Consider the following 12208-nt stretch of genomic DNA (forward strand, 5'->3'; position numbering starts at 1 on the left):
TTTCAAATCAAAAGGGATTTTCTATCCTTCTGTTGGTTAAATGTGTGTCATGAGAAATTGGCTTCCCTATTTGTTGCTTCCTGTTGTACAAGATGTTCTAAGTTGCTCTCTGTTATTGTAAATTACCTTATTTTAGATGTTGCAAGTTGCTTCCTGTCATTGTACAAGATGTTCTAACTTGCTCCCTGTCATTGTAGAAGATGTTGCAAGTTGCTTCCTGTAGCAATCAGCTGCTTGTTAACTTCCAAATAAATACGTGGAAACTAGGGTTGAGGCTCTCAGCTTCAAAAGCCATGAAGTCTCCAGGTTCCATCTTTGTTTCCTCTCTTGTGTCTTTCTTTCTGGCCTTTTATTTCTTCAGTTCTCTGTCACCTTCCCTTCATGCAGACCTATTGCTGAGCTGGTCTCAGCAACTGGTGCCTGAACAAGGACCTGAAGGGAAGAAGAGCTTCATGCTAAAAGATGTTGTCACAGTGGAGAGCCCTGAGTGGTTTAGAAGGCCTTCCAAGTCCTTGGTGAGTAAGGACACTCTCGGGTATTGTAGCAGGGTTATGATGGGAAATAGAGACACTTATGTCTGTCTCCTCAAACAACTCCTCAAGGCAGGAGGAGCTGAGGTCAACAAGTCTCATATTTTAGAACCCTTAGAGATTACAGAAAAATATTGCTCATAGTCCCCAGCAATAGGGAGTTTAGAATTAAGAGATTAGGAAAGAGTAGGAAAAAGAGTTAAAAATTTTACATTTACAAGGTGTTTTGCTCCATTACTATTTGGCCCACTTGGATTATTACTAAATCTGTTTTAACACTAAATCTAAAGTTGTTTTGCCTTCAACTACTTCATTAACTGACTTTAGAAAGTCACTTCCTCCCCCCCCCGACATCTCCTTCCCCTCCTATGCTTGGAGATGTTCAGCCAAAGCTGTCAGCTTTACAACAGGGCATTTTGCAGACTAGAATGGAGGGAAATCATGTTGAGCCACTTGAGCAAGGAAAGGTTAACTCACAAATATAATGTCCTGTATAGGCAAAAGTGCTAAATAAGGCCCTTGTTAGTGAAATCATGCTTGTGAGAAAACTCTCTGTTAAAGTGTTGACTATGATAAGGAAAATATTCTGGCAGCAACTGTGCAAACCCCTTGCTGCATAAATGGTAATGTGGCTGTGGGCTAGTGGGGGGCTAACAGGATTAAACCTCCAGAAGAGGAGGAAAATATGACAACACTGGTGACCTGTTTTGTTCCCATGCTGATTCTGATGGGGCCTCTTTAACCAAATTAATAAAATTAGTTCAAAATTTTTATCAAGGTGTTAAAAGAAATTTTCAGTGTTGATAGCTTACTCCTGAACTTCAAGTCTTAATGTAGTCTTAAAAAGTAGTAATCCAAAAAATGTGTATTGTCTGTCTAAATTGATAAATAAGAGCTTAACTGCATTTATGCTGTTCAAGTTATCCTAACTGGTTGCTCATTACTAATAAAAGTGTTTCCAAGAATACGCTTGCATGTTACAGGCAGCATAGGTTCCAGAAGAGATCTTAAAAGCAGTAAAATCTAAGATGTGAAATGATGGAGGACTTAGAAACAGCTATATGAAATTAATAAGAATTATGGGTCAAATTAGTAAGCTTTATGTTTCTGCTGATGTGTTGTAATTGTTTTGTGTTTATCTGTTTGTTCAATGTCAGTGTGTGTGTGGTAATTATTTCAGTGTGTATTGTGTTTTTGTCATTGCTCATTGTCAGTATATATTTTGATACCTCTGGATGTTGATATAAATTAATAAAGAAAAATTTCTAAAAGAGCTCTATTCAAATGGCCAAAAATTAAATAAGTGCTTATATTAATACATAATTTTAAATGTTAATAAGACCTCTATGATGACAAAAATTTTAAGTATTGATTAACAAAATTACTATATTAATATATAATTTTAAATGTTAATAAGATCTCTATAATAATAAAAATAGTAAGTCTTGATTAATGAAATTACTATAAGTCTCTTCATAAAAAATAGTTCTTGCTTAAATTGAAAAGAATAGTTTATTTTTCTTCACAGGATAAAATGAAGGATGTAAAATTTAAATGAATATTTAAAAACATAAAAAGTTTGTGGGAGTGCCGACTGAAATTTGGTAAGTCTGTTAAAAAAAAAAAAGGTAAAAATATATTTTGTCCTAAAAGAAGATGGCTAGATTTCATAAAATCAAAATGGAAATATGTAGGACAAAACTTGAATGCATGTGGCAAGTTGTAAAGGTTATTGTAGTAACTTTAAGTAAGGGATATGTTCTGTAAAGGTGAAATTTGTCTTAAAATAATATAATTATAGTCTATATGGTTATAAATAATTATAAGAAGTTGGTGAAAGCATTGCTTGAATTGAGGTGTTTAAATGGCTAATTCCAGGAATTCATTATTGAATAAAAACTGAATTGATAATAATGAAAGATAATTTTATAACAGTAAAACTTGTTTGCAGCCAGCTTTCCCTGACAACTTGCTTCTAAAGGACTGTTTCTAATATTGCATGCTACTAGGTACTTGAAATAAAGAAGTTATATTTGCATATAACTAAACTGAATTATTATTTTAACAAGTTTGTTTAGTGTTAATGATAGTTGTATATTGTAAGAGGTTTGATTGGAGACAGTTACCAAAACCATTTTGGTAACTTATGTATGTTGGATGTATAGAGTGTGTTTTTATTATTAAAGAAACAGAAAGTAATTTTGTCCTAAAATATAATGATTGGTTATTAAGAAAGAGTAGGGTGTAGGAGAAAACCTGAATGAATACAAAGAGTGTAGAAGGTTTGTGGAAAAGGAATTTTTTGTGGTTAAAGTTTAGTGAAATTTGATGGGGTCTATCTGTTAAGTTTTAAAAGCTTTAATATTAAATAGTATGTGTCATAGAAATGGCCTCTTATTTTAAATTAAAGTGATACCATTGTAGTATGCAGCAGTCCAGATATTGCTGGTTTGTTGTAAGAAATCAATACCCAACTGTGTCATTATCACTTTGTTTTGAAACTTGCTAGACCTTTCTTTGGGGTTTGCTTGGGCAAGTCAAACCAGCCCACATTCTCTTACCTATAGAAAAGTCAACAATGGACTTTTGCAGTGCTTCCCCAAGGTTGTGTACATAGCCTAATGTTCTGCCCTGGCCTGGTGGCAAATAATCTGGCTGCATAGAAGAAACACATGGTAGTGACCCTACCAAAAAACATCAGAGACAATGATATTTTAGGGGCCTGGAATAGGCAAACAATTGGGACAGGCTGCAAGGTCCCTGCTGTTCTATCAAATTCTTAAATGTTATTTGATTGGGTAAGACAAAGCTACACCCTCTGCTATAATTGATAAAGTACACTGTTTTCCCATGTTAATAGAATTTGTAATATTGTTGGAATTCTAAAAATCTTTTATCCCTCACTGAGATGTGTTAATTGGGAAGGTCCTTCATGGGAGTAGGAGGACCCTCCAGCAGGCTGTTTTAAAAAAAATAATAAAAAGGCGAAGAAGGTGGATATGGACTTAGCCTGTGTATGGGATATGGCCAGCAACAATATTGGCTTTAGGTGGGGTTTGTGGCAAAGGCAGCATTCTAATTGAGTACCCCTCAGGTCTCAGTCATAATTTTGGGAAAAGGCAATAAGTACAATATAAAAAAGCAATTGTGTGCAGCATAGGAAGGAAGCCCTGCTGAAAGTGAAAGGCTTAACCCAATAGTGTCTGGTTACCCTGAAGACTGCCATCCCTATCCAGGGGTGGATTGCAAATACTAAAAGCAAGACAAAAATGATAGACTGTTGTGAATCACCCTCTGTGGGGGAGAAATGTGTGGAAGAACCTGGGACACCTGCCAGCAGTAACAGGTAACTGTCTGTCATGTCCCCGCCCACTCCTTTAACATTCTTCTCAGGACTGTTGAGGCAGATGCCTCATGAAGATCCAGAGCCATACAATTGAGACCTGAGAAGCAGCAGGGTAGCTCCACCAGAAAGGTGAACATCATGAATACCAGACCTTGTGGTGCCTAGCCCAGCAGTTCCAGTTACCTGTTGTTCACCAGCAGTTTGTGGATGTCACCCATGGGTGTCCTTCATGCTCACTTCAATGACTATGGCATCAGTCCCCTCTTGCTCTTGGGAAGAGCAAGATATGCTTTCACAGCTACAGACACTACATCGGGACTCTTCTAACAAGACAGGTATTGTTTTCTGCCTAGAAAATGGGTCCTCACAATGATGGACTAATCTAATTCAACACTGAGTTGTGTCCCCAGGTCCAGTGAAGATGCTAAGAGCAGGACCAATGAAGGCATTGAAATAATGTGATAAACTTCTAGCTGCCCCACAGAACAGAATGAGGAAGTAACAATAATTTGTCATTGCCTGTGCCTCAAACTATACAAATTGGGGGAAATGAGGTCATTTTTGATCAAGTACTGGCCTATATAGGCTTACTGGTAAGAAATCTTAAGCCCATGAGAGTTAAAATCATCTGTTAGTTGGAAGTTTGTATAAATCCGCTGTAGTCATGGATTACCTATAAAATGCTGTTTTCCGATTTGACATTGTTACTGAAAAGATAAGCACACAATGAGCCCTTAAGGGTATGAGGCAGTAAGAAACCACCTAATCTGCCTTCGTTGCTTTATAAAAACAAAAAGGGGGATATGTTGTGGGAAATTGGCTTACCTATTTGTTGCTTCCTGTTATTGTACAAAATGTTCTAAGTTGCTTCCTGTTATTGTACAAGATGTTCTAAATTGCTTCCTGTTATTGTAAATTACCTTATTGCAGATGTTGCAAGTTGCTTCCTGTAGCAAACAGCTGCTTGTTAACTTCCAAATAAATATGATATGGCAACTAGGGTTAGGCTCTCAGCTTCAAAAGCTGTGAAGTCCCCTGGCCCCATCTTAGTTTCCTCTCCTGTGTCTTTCTTTCTGTCTTTTTATTTCTTCAGTTCTGCGTCACCTTCCCTTCATGCAGACCTATTGCTGAGCTGGTCTCAGCAAATGTGTATGGATAAAATGCTATTCATATAAATAGTCAAAGATTATATTAATATTAAATTCTAGATATTTGACAACATTCTCATTGTCCATATGTCCTGATACTGGTCTGCATGACATTAGACAACAGTGTAGAGTTAGTCATAATTTTTGTTATACTCTTTAAAATGCTACATGCCAGATAAACAACCAAATTTCCAGAGTTATCTTGTTTACTCTGATGCTTCTCTGAAAGTACTTGCAATCAGCCACAGGTCACAGCTTCATCTTCAGAAAATAAATAAATAAATAAATAAATAAATAAATAAATAAATAAATAAATGTTTTTAAACAAGAAGCAAGGTGGGTATATAAAACTAAATTCTACCTGTCAATTAATATATAACCCTGATAAAACTATAAAGGTGGAATAGGGTTCAAATACCTCAATCATCAGAGTACTTTTGGGCATACTGAAACAGACTATACAGCTACCCTTTCTATGGAATATAAGTATGTCCGTGTTATCATATGTCTGCTCTCTGGATGGATAAAGGTTTGTCCTTGTCACAAGACAACTACCCTCAAAATAGCTAAAAAACTGTAAGCTTTGTTTTCCCCACCTGTGGAATTTCTATTATTCACTCAAGCAATTGAGTAGGGCTTCTTAATCAGTGGTCCATGGAAAGATTTCAGGGGGTCCATGAGCTTGAATTGAAAAAAAAATCGACTCATCAACTTTATTTTCTCTGACCTGTAACCAAAATCTAGCATTTCCTTCGCTTGTGAATGTATGCAATTAATAAATTACAGTAGTTTCCATTTCACCTAACTGGTTAAAGGGCCCCTGGAACAAAAAAGGGTAGGAACTCCTGCAATAGAGGCTTCCAATTTACTGGAATTGTAATCAAGGAAACTTGCAAGGTCTTATCCGTCAAACAAAAGCTTTAGAGCTTGCCTTGCCATCTCTCCTGGGAAGAGGCAGCTGGGCACCGCTGGAGGTTCTCCGGGACCAGGCTTTTTCAGGATTTTTTCAGGGCAGGAAGTGTCTGGACATCGATTTGGTGGGAAGGTAACAGAAAGGACTGGTCTATAAGATATAAATTGGGACTTTTCAGGAGGGGGAGGCAAGATGGCGGCTGAGTGAACTTCCCGGTTACTAGCTCCTGGGGGGAATTGGCTGGGAGGCATCGGAGACTCTTTGGGACTGGCTGTTTCGGGATTTTTCCTGGTCCGGAGGTGTCTGGACATCGATTTGGAGGGAAGGTAACAGAGAGGATCCATCTGTGAAATATACACGGAGATCCCAGCTACGTGTGGAGGATTCCCTCCTTGGGTAGGTGGAGCCGAGGCAGCTAGCACCGCGTGGAGCCCTGGCGGGCGGCGGCCAGAGTAGCCGAGTCGGCCCAGCCCGGCTGAGCCGCGGCGGGCAGGGGGGGCGGAGCCCAGCTGAGCTCGGCCGAGCCCAGCCGCCCCACGCTGGGCGGCGAGAGGGAGAGCCGAGCCGCGCTGCGCTGCGCCGGGCGGCGGGCGGGAAAGCCGAGCCCACCCGGGCCCAGGCGCGCCCAGCCGAGCCGTGGCGGGCGGCGGGCGGGGGACCGGAGCCCAGCTGAGCCCAGCCGAGCCTGGCGGCGGGGTTTATGTTCTTTGTGTTTTTTTTTTGTTTTTTTTTTTATTTTTTATTTTTTGTTGTTGTTCTTGTTGTTCTTTTTTTTTTTTTTCAATCCTCTCTTTCTTGTCCCCAATATTCTTCTTATACTATTTTCCCTTAACAATACAATAGGTCCTACAGGAAATACCTCACATTTGCTGGGTTTCCTCACCCTCCACTGCCTCATTTCTCTGTGAATAGATTTAGCCTATCTACACTATCCCCTTTCCCCTACAACTTGATATCCTCCACCATCTGCTATCTCTCCTATATTCCATCTCCCTTTCTTTGATCCACAAAGTGTCTAACTCTTAATTTCTAATACCTTTGTTTAGTTTTCCATCTGGTATTCGTCCCTGAAACTATTACCTTTCTTTTCTCTTTCCCTCTCTCACGAAAACAATAGCCTCTTAGTACGTACCACATTCCTCCCATATTCAGTCGTCTACCTCATTATAGGTACTTTCCTACTACTATAACTCTACACAATTTACATGATCTAACCTCCATCCTCCCAGAACTCATATTGTTGCTTTGTAAACATATATCACCAATACTACTTCACACTTTTTCCTTCCTTACACAATTGACTTTCCCCAGCACTAATACTTTCCTTTAAAGTGAGCTTAACTAGCAATAAGAAATTGGAATAAGAAGAACAAAGTGACAAAGAGAAGATATAACACTTACGCAAAAACAACAGCTAATTAATCTCCAAGACTAGACAAAGAAGCTAAGGAACTGATTAAACCCGTCAAGAAAAAATGTTGACAAGACAGCAACAAAAATCTACAAACCAAACCAGTAATCAGGAAAACATGGCTGAATCCAATCAACAAACTGAAAATCAGGAAGGGGGGCGGGACTTCGCACAAGCAATGAAAGATCTCAGAACATTTATCACCGACAAATTTGATGAAGTAATGAAAGAGGTTAACAGCGTGAAGACAACACTTGGAGGGGAAATTGCAGACATGCGCAAAAAAATAACAGATATGATGGAATGAACACCACAGTTCAAGAAATCAAAAATACACTTGCAGCAAATATCAGCAGACTAGAAGAGGCAGAGCAGAGAATTAGTGATGTGGAAGACAGTGCATTGGAAATCAAACAGATAGTAGAAGTGGTCAATAAAAAGGTAGAAAAAATCCAGATAGGACTTAGGGACCTGAATGATAACGCAAAACGCTCAAACATACGTATTATAGGCATTCCAGAAGGAGAAGAGAAGGGAAAGGGGTCAGAAGGAGTGTTGCAGGAAATAATGAATGAAAACTTCCCAAATCTACTGAAAGAGACAGATGTACATATCCAAGAAGCACAGCGCACTCCACTGGTCATAAACCCCAACAGGCCCACCCCAAGACATATACTTGTCAAATTATCCAATGCTCAAGACAAAGAAAAAATTCTAAAAGCAGCAAGAGAAAAGAAAACCATCACATACAAGGGAAACTCCATAAGATTAAGTGCTGATTTCTCATCTGAAACGATGGAGGCAAGAAGGCAGTGGTATGATATAGTCAAGGTACTAAAGGAAAAAAATTTCCAACCAAGAATACTCTATCCAGCTAAACTAGCATTCAAAAATGATGGAGAGTTCAAAATATTCACAGATAAACAGAAACTGAAAGAGTATATCAACAAGAAACCTCCCCTTCAAGAAATTCTTAAGGGATTTCTGCAGGAAGAAAGGAAAAAACAGGACAGTCAGAGATGGAGGAGAGTGTAAAAGCAACAAGAAAGACAAAAATAGAAGGGGAAAATAAAATAATACAAACAAAATATAACAAACACAAATCCAACCAAAATATGGCTACCATAAATAACTCTCTAAATGTAATAACACTGAATGTCAACGGATTAAACTCAACTATCAAAAGATTCAGACTGGGACACTGGATAAGGAAATACGACCCATCTATATGCTGCCTACAAGAGACACATCTTAGACCCAGAGACTCATGGAGGATGAAAGTGAATGGCTGGAAAACAATCATACAAGCAAACAACAACCAAAAAAAGGCAGGAGTAGCTATATTAATATCAGACAAAATAGACTTTAAATGCGAAACTATTGTGAGAGACAAAGAAGGATACTATATTTTAGTGAAAGGGACAATTTGTCAAGAAGATCGAACAATCATAAATATTTATGCTCCTAACAAGGGTGCCTCTAAATATGTGAGGCAAATGCTGGAAAAACTAAGTGAAAGAATAGATGCATCTACAATTATAGTGGGGGATTTTAATACACCACTATCAACTCTGGACAGAACATCTCAAAAGGAAATCACTAAAGAAACAAAACATTTGAACAGTATATTAGAAGAGCTGGATCTAATAGACATATATAGATCATTACACCCAAACACAGCAGGATATACATTTTTCTCAAACGCACATGGAACATTCTCCAAGATTGACCATATCCTAGGCCACAAAGAAAGGCTTAATGAATTCAGAAAGATCGAAATCATACAAAACAATATCTCTGACCACAGTGGAGTGAAGCTGGAAATTTGCAAGGGACAGAGACCCAGACTTCACACGACAATCTGGAAATTAAACAGCACACTCTTAGAAAAACAGTGGGTCAAAGAGGAAATCTCAAAAGAAATCAATGACTACCTTGAAACAAATGACAATGATAACACAACATACCAAAATTTATGGGATGCAGCAAAAGCAGTACTGAGAGGGAAATTTATAGCCATAAATTCATATATCAAAAAAGAAGAAAGAGCAGAAATTGAAGAATTAACTGCACATTTGAAGGAATTAGAAAAACAACAACAAAGTAACCCAACAGGAAGAAGAAGGAAGGAAATAACAAAGATAAGAGCAGAACTAAATGAAATAGAAAATAAGAAAGCACTTGAAAAAATAAACAAGACCAAGAGCTGGTTTTTTGAGAAGATCAACAAAATTGACAAACCTTTAGCGAGACTAACAAAGAAAAAAAGAGAAAAGATGCAAATACACAAAATAAGAAATGAGAAAGGTGAAATCACCACTGACCCCACAGAAATAAAGACTATCATAAGAGGATACTTTGAAAAACTTTATTCCAACAAAAATGACAATTTAGAGGAAATGGACAAATTCCTAGAAATACATAAGCAGCCCATACTGACGAAAGAAGAAATTGATGATCTTAACAAACCAATCACAAGCAAAGAGATAGAATCAGTCATTAAAAATCTCCCAACTAAGAAGAGCCCAGGGCCAGACGGCTTCACAGGTGAATTCTACAAAACATTCCGGAAAGAACTAACACCAATCCTGTTGAAACTATTCCAAAAAATCGAAACAGAAGGAACACTGCCTAATTCCTTCTATGATGCCAACATTACCCTAGTACCAAAGCCAAACAAAGACACCACAAGAAAGGAAAATTACAGACCAATTTCTCTAAAGAACCTAGACGCAAAAATACTTAACAAAATACTTGCTAATCGTATTCAACAACACATTAAACGAATTATACACCATGACCAAGTGGGATTTATTCCAGTTATGCAAGGATGGTTCAACATAAGAAAATCAATCAATGTAATACACCATATAAACAGATTGAGAGAAAAAAACCACATGATTATATCTATAGATGCAGAAAAGGCATTTGACAAAATACAGCACCCCTTCCTGATAAAAATACTCCAAAAGATCGGAATACAAGGAAACTTTTTGAACATGATAAAGAGTATATATGAAAAACCTAAAGCCAACATTGTTTACAATGGTGAAATCCTGAAATCCTTCCCTCTAAAATCAGGAACAAGACAAGGATGCCCATTGTCTCCGCTCCTATTTAACATTGTCTTGGAAGTACTGGCTCGAGCACTGAGACAAGAACCAGATATAAAAGGCATTCAAATTGGAAGGGAAGAAGTCAAAATTTCATTATTTGCAGATGACATGATCCTATATATAGAAAACCCTGAGAGATCTACAACAAAGCTCCTAGAACTCATAAATGAGTTTAGCAAAGTCGCAGGTTATAAGATCAATGCGCAAAAATCAGTAGCATTTCTATACACCAATAATGAGCAAGATCAGGAGGAAATCAAGAAACAAATACCATTCACAATAGTAAATAAAAAAATCAAATACTTAGGAATAAATTTAACTAAAGAGGTAAAAAACTTATACATCGAGAACTATACAAGATTGTTCAAGGAAATCAAAGAAGACCTAAATAAATGGAAGAATATTCCCTGTTCATGGATAGGAAGACTGAATATTATTAAGATGTCTATCCTACCAAAACTGATCTACACATTCAATGCAATCCCAATAAAAATCAACACAGCCTTCTTTAAGGAACTAGAAAAACTAACTATGAAATTTATTTGGAATAAAAAGAGGCCCCGAATAGCCAAAGACATATTGAAAAAGAAAAACGAAATAGGAGGAATCACACTTCCTGACTTCAAAACCTACTACAAAGCTACAGTAGTGAAAACAGCATGGTACTGGCATAAGGAGAGACACACAGACCAATGGAATCGAATTGAAAGTTCAGATATAGAACCTCATGTATATAGCCATATAATATTCGATAAAGCCACCAAACCCTCACAACTGGGAGAGAATGGCCTATTCAACAAATGGTGCCTGGAGAACTGGATAGCTATATGTAGAAGAATGAAAGAGGATTACCATCTCACACCTTATACAAAGATCAACTCAAGATGGATCAAAGACCTAAGTATAAGAGCCAAGACCATAAAGACCTTAGAAAGCAGTGTAGGGAAACATCTACAGGACCTTGTAATAGGAAATGGCTTCATGAATATCACACCAAAAGCACGAGCAGCAAAAGAACAAATAGATAAATGGGACTACCTCAAAATTAAAGCCTTCTGCACCTCAAAGGAGTTTGTCAAGAAAGTAAAAAGGGAACCCACACAATGGGAGAAAATATTTGGCAACCATATATCTGATAAGAGACTTATAACTTGCATATATAAAGAACTCATAGATCTCGAAAACAAAAAGATAAACAACCCATTTAAAAAATGGGAAAAAGATTTAAACAGACACTTCTCCAAAGAAGAAATACAAATGGCTAAAAAGCACATGAAAAAATGCTCCAAATCCCTAGCTATCAGGGAAATGCAAATCAAAACTACAATGAGATACCATCTTACTCCCATAAGATTGGCAGCTATGAAAAAAACAGTAGAATACAAATGCTGGAGAGGATGTGAAGAAAGGGGAACACTCATCCATTGCTGGTGGGAATGCAGAAGGATCCAACCATTCTGGAGGACAGTTTGGCAGTTTCTCAAAAAATTATCCATAGATTTGCCATATGACCCAGCAATACCACTGCTGGGTATATACCCATCAGATCTGAAAACAAGGACACAAACCGATATATGTACACCAATGTTCATAGCAGCATTGTTCACCATCGCCAAAAGTTGGAATCAATCCAAAAGTCCATCAACAGATGAGTGGATCAATAAAATGTGGTATATACACACAATGGAATACTACTCAGCTGTAAGAACCAATACACTACAATCGCACGTGATAACATGGATGA

At 37.7% G+C, this 12208-nt stretch overlaps 1 long non-coding RNA gene across 1 annotated transcript; it reads left to right on the forward strand.

Annotated features, from left to right (window-relative positions):
* The first annotated feature begins 308 nt into the window (after nt 1-308).
* LOC139437155 (uncharacterized) lies at nt 309-4925 on the forward strand. The gene is made up of 2 exons (XR_011646856.1): nt 309-515; nt 3924-4925. It is a non-coding gene; the product is annotated as an uncharacterized lncRNA (long non-coding RNA).
* Nucleotides 4926-12208: the final 7283 nt, after the last annotated feature.

Source organism: Dasypus novemcinctus, chromosome 2, assembly GCF_030445035.2.
Source record: "Dasypus novemcinctus isolate mDasNov1 chromosome 2, mDasNov1.1.hap2, whole genome shotgun sequence".
Lineage (NCBI taxonomy): Eukaryota > Metazoa > Chordata > Mammalia > Cingulata > Dasypodidae > Dasypus > Dasypus novemcinctus.